General features: G+C 34.0%; 1 protein-coding gene across 1 annotated transcript in view; it reads right to left on the minus strand.

The window, feature by feature from the left end:
• Positions 1 to 5,737, minus strand: part of LOC108361983 (fibroblast growth factor receptor homolog 1-like) — a 43,743-nt gene extending 38,006 nt beyond the window's left edge. The window contains 1 exon segment of the mRNA XM_017614803.1: positions 5,258 to 5,737. The gene's annotated coding sequence lies outside the window, so the exon portion shown is untranslated.
• Between the last annotated feature and the right edge of the window lie 710 nt (positions 5,738 to 6,447).

Genomic DNA, 6,447 nt, shown 5'->3' on the forward strand with positions numbered 1-6,447 from the left:
CATCGCCCCACAAAAGTAGTTAGCTTTTTTCGAACAAAATACACAGTTAATAGTTAGCACTAGTGTTCGCGTAAACAGACTAAAGTTAGGTATAAGCTAACGTCACTCCCTGCAGGGTATGTATGTATGTATGACCTAGCCTTTTATTTTATTCTCTGGCCTCGCTTTAGCTTTTTTCTAGCCTCTTTTTATTTTTGAAATAACCTTTTTAATACAAACATGTATTGCATATATTTTATGTATATCAATTAGATGAATTGGATGACTATGAATATTGAATTAAAACGGTAATTATACCTATAATGAGCTAACAATGATTGAAAATAAAAGGCGAACACTTTTAACATACGAAAGGTCCAATTTAAACTAGTATAAAAATTGGGTTCTGAGTAAAAGTGAAATAAATTAAAAATTCTTTTAGTGAAAATCTGTTTCAAGAACTTTGCAAACCAGTTTTTAATTCCGCAACGATGAGGTTGCATTGCGCGGTATAACTCCGCAGGTCCTGGTTCAACCGAGTATTTCTGCCATGAAAATCAGCTTCTCATAAAAATACAATCGCCGTTCGTAGTTGGTGTAAAACTGTAGGTCCCTCCACTTAGTGTAACAACATCAAGGCGCACGCTACAAATTGGAGGAGAAGCTCGGCCAAAACACTAACGTATGTGTAAGCCAGTGATGGAAAATCAAAATTTAAAATTGTGCCGATTTCCTCGAGAAAAATTTGCCTTAATGCAGGTCAGGGGCGCACCCAGGAATATATTTTAGGGGGGGGGTTTATATTTCTGAAGATATATCACCGGAAAATACTGAAAATTTTCTTCAGATAATACACTCTTTAAAATATATTTATGCAAGTTTTATGTACAGTATGTAATAAATAAATAAACGTTTTAAAATTCATGAACTGCACTTTATTTACATAAGATTAACAGAACTCAAACACTTTTAACCGACTTTAAATAAAGGGAAGGTTATCAATTCGCCGGAATACGTATCTTTGGGCCACGTGAACCGATTTCAATAATCTTTTTTTTGTAGAAAGATGGTACCTCAAGGTTCGTCCCGTAATTTGGTTTAGAGATCCGATGATTGGATCGTGAGAAATTAACGGTACCCCTAAATTTGAATATAAGAATGGAAGCCCGTTGTGTTCTTTCCTCAAAAACTACTTGTTTAATAAAAAGTGCTATAAACTCAAGATGCGCTCAACTTTCAAAAGTACCTAAGAAAAAATTTTAAATAAGACTCAGTAAAAATAAATTCATTAATTCCATGAATTTTTGCACTTTTATGTTCCTTTTTTCGATTTCTGGTTTCTGGCTTTCGATAGAGATGGTGATTTTTCACGATTTTTTTAATATTTCGAATACCGAAAAAGTTAACTGAACTCTCTAGAAAAACCAAAAATTCATATAAAACGACGGACGAGAAATGAAAAGAAATTTTCTTCTACCAAAATTTCTTAAATCAGTTTGCAGCTCTCAAGAAAAAAATGCTCGTATATTCATTTCCTCATGAAAATTTACAGCAAAAGCAAAGCGCTTTTTCAAGCAACAGAAATTATAATAAATATTTCTTATAATTTCCTTGAGAGCTGGATTCTTAGCTTCAAGATACAGTTTGTATTTGAGGTTATTAGCTTTAGGGGGGGTTTGAACCCCAAAACCTACCCCTTGTGTGCGCTAATGATGCAGGTCAATGTGCCAATAAATTGAAAGTCGTCGATAGGTACCATTTGCTTTATAACATATATTTACAGTACAGTTTGCATATAAGGAAAACAGAAATCTCACGGAAAACCTTTATTTAGTGCAACAACAAAAGAACACAACAACAAAAACATAAAAATCAAAGTTTAAAACTTTCTTTAAAAAAATTTCATTCCAATTTAAAACTTTGTTGTCAGAAATTTTAGAAACTTTCAGGTATGCAGTTTTATAGTCCATTAAATTTTAGTATTACAAAGTGCAAGTGCGGCGTTGATTTGTAATATTTTTTTTGCCTTTTTTATACATATTGGATGTACAAAAAATTTGAGTATTGAAGAAAGAATGAAATACCTTCAACGGAAAAAGTTCACAAAAATCAATGCGAATTGAATGGACTATAAAACTGCATACACAAAAGTATATGTAGTTTTCAAAAAGAAAAATCACGTATCAACGAAAATCATCGCTCAATCATTTACCCTGACCCTGTGGGGAAAATCTCTAGTTCTGAACTGGGGCGCTTCTAGTACATTTAGACCCAGTACTGGTTCGCGATAAATCTCTTTTGCATGCAAGCAACTGGCGAATTTAACATGGCGATGTCCTAGGAAGTGTCAATTGCCCCCCGCTGCACCCCTTTTTCGATAGTTCCGAACTAGTCCTAAATTCTATAGTTCCGAACCAGTTCTAAAATCGACAGACGAAAGAAAAAAGTATCATGATTTTTCAATCTTTTCGGTTCTTCCGTGTGCGATTTTACATTATTTTCAAAGAAACGTTTTTTCAATTTGAAATTAAATTTGTTTGAATGATTGTAAGAAATGTACGTTTACATACCTTGCTGTAGCTGACTTTGCAGAGGTGCTCGCTGTTATTGGTTAGATTCCAGATGGCCCCAAGATGTTAATATGTTAACACAAAGCTTTGTTTTGTATTACCAAACTATGAAATAGCATCTGCGAAGCACAGAATAGAAGCGTATTTGAACAAAAAGGCCGCCGAACACATATCTATGTAAAGTAAACAAGCCCCCCCGCTGCATCCCTTATTCGATAGTTCCGAAATAGTTCTAAAGTCGACAAATAGGATCTAGTGCGTTCTGCATCCCTTTTTCTATAGTTCCGAACTATTTCTAAATTCGTCACTTTGGATATAGATTTGTAGTGAAAAAAACTGAAAACATTAGTTTCTTAAAAGTACCACTTTTCGCCGATTTTTGACTGGTGGGGATCTCGTTCCTATCGGACTAGTTCCTTTTTGGGGATGACGACCTAGTACGGAACTAGAAATTTGATTCACTAGTCCGCGGTTTCCCTGCAGGGGAATTAAGAATTGTAAAAATACAAAGTATCAGTCCCCTTTATTCCTAAAGTATTTGCAGATTACAATGTCCATCTTGCGCAAACTTACTTGTAACTAGCATTCAGGTGTTGTTGCGAATATTGGACAGTTCCATATGCCTTGGTCTATAAATGAGAAGGCCTGATTCTTTGTGTATTTACATTTTGGAATTCAGGGTAAATTATAATTTAGTCAACTAGTTCATTTTTCGTATTAACATCAATGTTATTCGTATCGTCACAGCTTACTGCCTTTGGCACGAAAGCCGTAACGGCTTTTAAAATTTCAGCATCAAGGTTCTCTTTTTTAATCCTTGGCAAAATTTAACATTAAATTGCGAAGCATTTTTAAATGATAAATATTTCTGTACCAAAAAGAATATTCAAATTGGGTATGTGATTATTTACAGTGTATATTAAATAATATTTAATATTTGCTATAGAGATGAAATTGCGACAAATTTGTTTAAACAAAAATTTTAAGCGTATATGCAGAACCCGGAAGCCAGCTTCTTCTGCTTGCACATACGATCAAATGTAAAAAAAAAAAAATATTTTTAATTGCGGATCCGAAAGAAATATATATTAGTTGCATTGAGTTACGCAAAAATAGTGCCGAACATCAATCGATTGTGCTTAAGGTGCCGGCTGCTTTCGAAAGGGCCGAAAAGGGCACAATGCACACTAATTTTCCATCACTGATGTAAGAGCCAATCTGTTATTATTATCAGCGCAAAGGAAATTAAAAAGACTAAGGAAATAAATAATAAAACAAAATTGCTAAAATCCCTTTTAAATGTGTGATGCTCTCTAAAAATACATTTTAGAAAAATGTTGTAATGATTTTGAAATTACTACTGATATCTTAAAAATAATATCGTTACCATAATATAGAAAGGCCTTATCTCACATCGTAGCTGAAATACAAAAAGCCGTAACTAACTAAATTTTGTATTGCATAAAACGATGTGGGGACTTATACTTCGATGAAATGCATCATAATCAATCAAAAAGCGAATTTTAGATTTTTAGTTAGTTACGGCTTTTTGTATTTCAGCGACGATGTGAGATAGGGCCTTTCTACACTATGGTAACGTATCGGCCCCTATCTGTGTTAAGGTATGAAAAGAGGATGAGGTAATTTTTTCTGAGATAGGTATAGCGTGTAATAAACAAATTTGTATGTGAAAAATGCAATGTGTAACAAAGACAAATAAATTGTTGTACACAAAAAATGGCCTTTTTTAAATTATTTTTTAGTAGGCTTTAGCTATTTCTGGCTCTTTTTTTAAGCTCATATAGTTTTTTTTTATTTACAACCTTCCGGCGGCACTGTTAACAGTTATGTGTGTATGAATATACATACATATGTACTTATATGCACATATATGTACATATATGAATTTTCACTTTTTGACACTAGTACATAGCTACACAAAAAATGCGTACAATTTTTCCACACATATGTATGCAGATGCATCTCTAATGTTTTTTACGTACTGTGCATATGTATGTATATACAAGTGCCATATGTACGTACTTATTTTATATGTACATTCATAAATACACATTCGTTCATTTACAGAGTTTGCTCTTTAAATCAATTTTAGTATTAATTAAAATGTCTCACATATTTCCGGTGACTTTCCTTAATGGCGGCGTGTGCGCTGTTCTTCCTGTCTTCTGCTTCTACGTTGGATTTAAATAGATCTCTCTGAGCGTTAAAGTATTTCTTGCATATATTCACAAACTACCCGTATACAATAAATTGGTATATGTACTATGCGTAAGGTGTATTCGCTTAAGCTATTTTATGTTCCTCCTTTATGTGTAGGAATTGACGCAAAAATACAGGTACATAAATATATATGTATGTATGTAATACATTTCTTTTTGATCTTTATTATATAAATATGCTGTCGAAAGATTTGTACGTTTATCTACTCTTAAAATTCCATAAAAGTTTTCGCACTCACAACACTTTGCGCGAGTTTCCACAAAACAGTTTACTCGTTTATTTAATTCGAAAATATTTTACGTTTTTCATTTGTAACATTTAGTGGGAAATTTTTATTGAAGGCGTACATATGTACAAGCTTAAGTACGGGTATATATGTACATATGTATGTATATGCATTTTGCATGTGCCTTTTACACTTAACAATGATGAACTTATTTGCAGTTCGCAACTTTTCATATTCGTACCTCGACAAATGTGTAACTAACTATTTATTCACGCCAATATTTAATGCTCGCGGTCTTCCATTCGTATTTTGAATTTTTCACATTTCCCTCAATTAGTGCTTGATTTGAAAATGTTCTCGTTCGGGTTGGCACTCTCACCCTCTTCTGATGCCGGCACAGTTCCACAAATTTGCCTACAATGCTTTGGCTTCACCATTGAATTGTTCGCGTCCGAGCATTCGCTTTCACGTCTATATGTTCCTAATTAGAGCAGCGTATTATCCAAACTGTGGGCTGATGCGAGCATGGACGTTCAATCCGGCATGCTATCCCGGCGGCTACATAAACTGCTTTGTTCCTGTAGCAAACGCCCTCCATTTATGCTCAAGAGTGTACAGATCAGTAGTAGCGCTCACGCCCGCTATACGCCTGCGCCTGCAGCGCGGATCCGTCCTCCGATCTCATCTGTGCTTCCACACCGCATGGCTCTTCCATATGGACATACATATGTACATATGCACACATTGGAAGCAAGCGCTCAAATTCACTCAGCAGCGAGTCGCACTCATCAATTACACTCAATTTTCATAAGTACATTTGCACAGTGAAATTTCTGAAATTAAAAGAAATAAACTATCCCCCTGCTCTGCTAAAATGCATGCACATATGTTTGTCGAAACACATATGCATATGTAATACATACCCTGCAGGAAATGAATCTAACTATAAGTTAACTTTAAGTTGATTAGGAAGGAGCAAAAATTCATTTATTATCTGTATATTTCCTTTGACGAAAGCTAACTATATTTCTATGGCGATGGCCGCGAAATAGTCAAGGGTGGTTACTTGTAATTAACTACTTTTGGACATAAAATATCAACAGGAAAAAGAAAATATATTTTTTTAATTTTTTTTTTTTATTTTATTACATTTCATATTTGTTTTCATATTCTGCTGCAGGTGCATTCCGTCAGACATAACTTCAAAATGATAATTCGATCTTCCTTTTATTTGTCCTCAATTCGAAAAATTATTTGCGAAGTGCAGGTTATTTAAATAGAAACGCGTTTAAAGAAAACAATCTCCTTCATTACTCCTGCATTACTTGTCAACTAGTTTCAAGTTAGCTTTTTGTAGCTAACTACAAGTTATATATTTTATAGAAATCCCCCAAAAAATCTAACTTCACATGGGCTATTTTTTATCAATTG

The sequence above is a fragment of the Rhagoletis zephyria genome, unplaced genomic scaffold (genome assembly GCF_001687245.7).
Source record: "Rhagoletis zephyria isolate East Lansing unplaced genomic scaffold, Rhagoletis_zephyria_1.1 Rzeph_scaffold_00902, whole genome shotgun sequence".
Lineage (NCBI taxonomy): Eukaryota > Metazoa > Arthropoda > Insecta > Diptera > Tephritidae > Rhagoletis > Rhagoletis zephyria.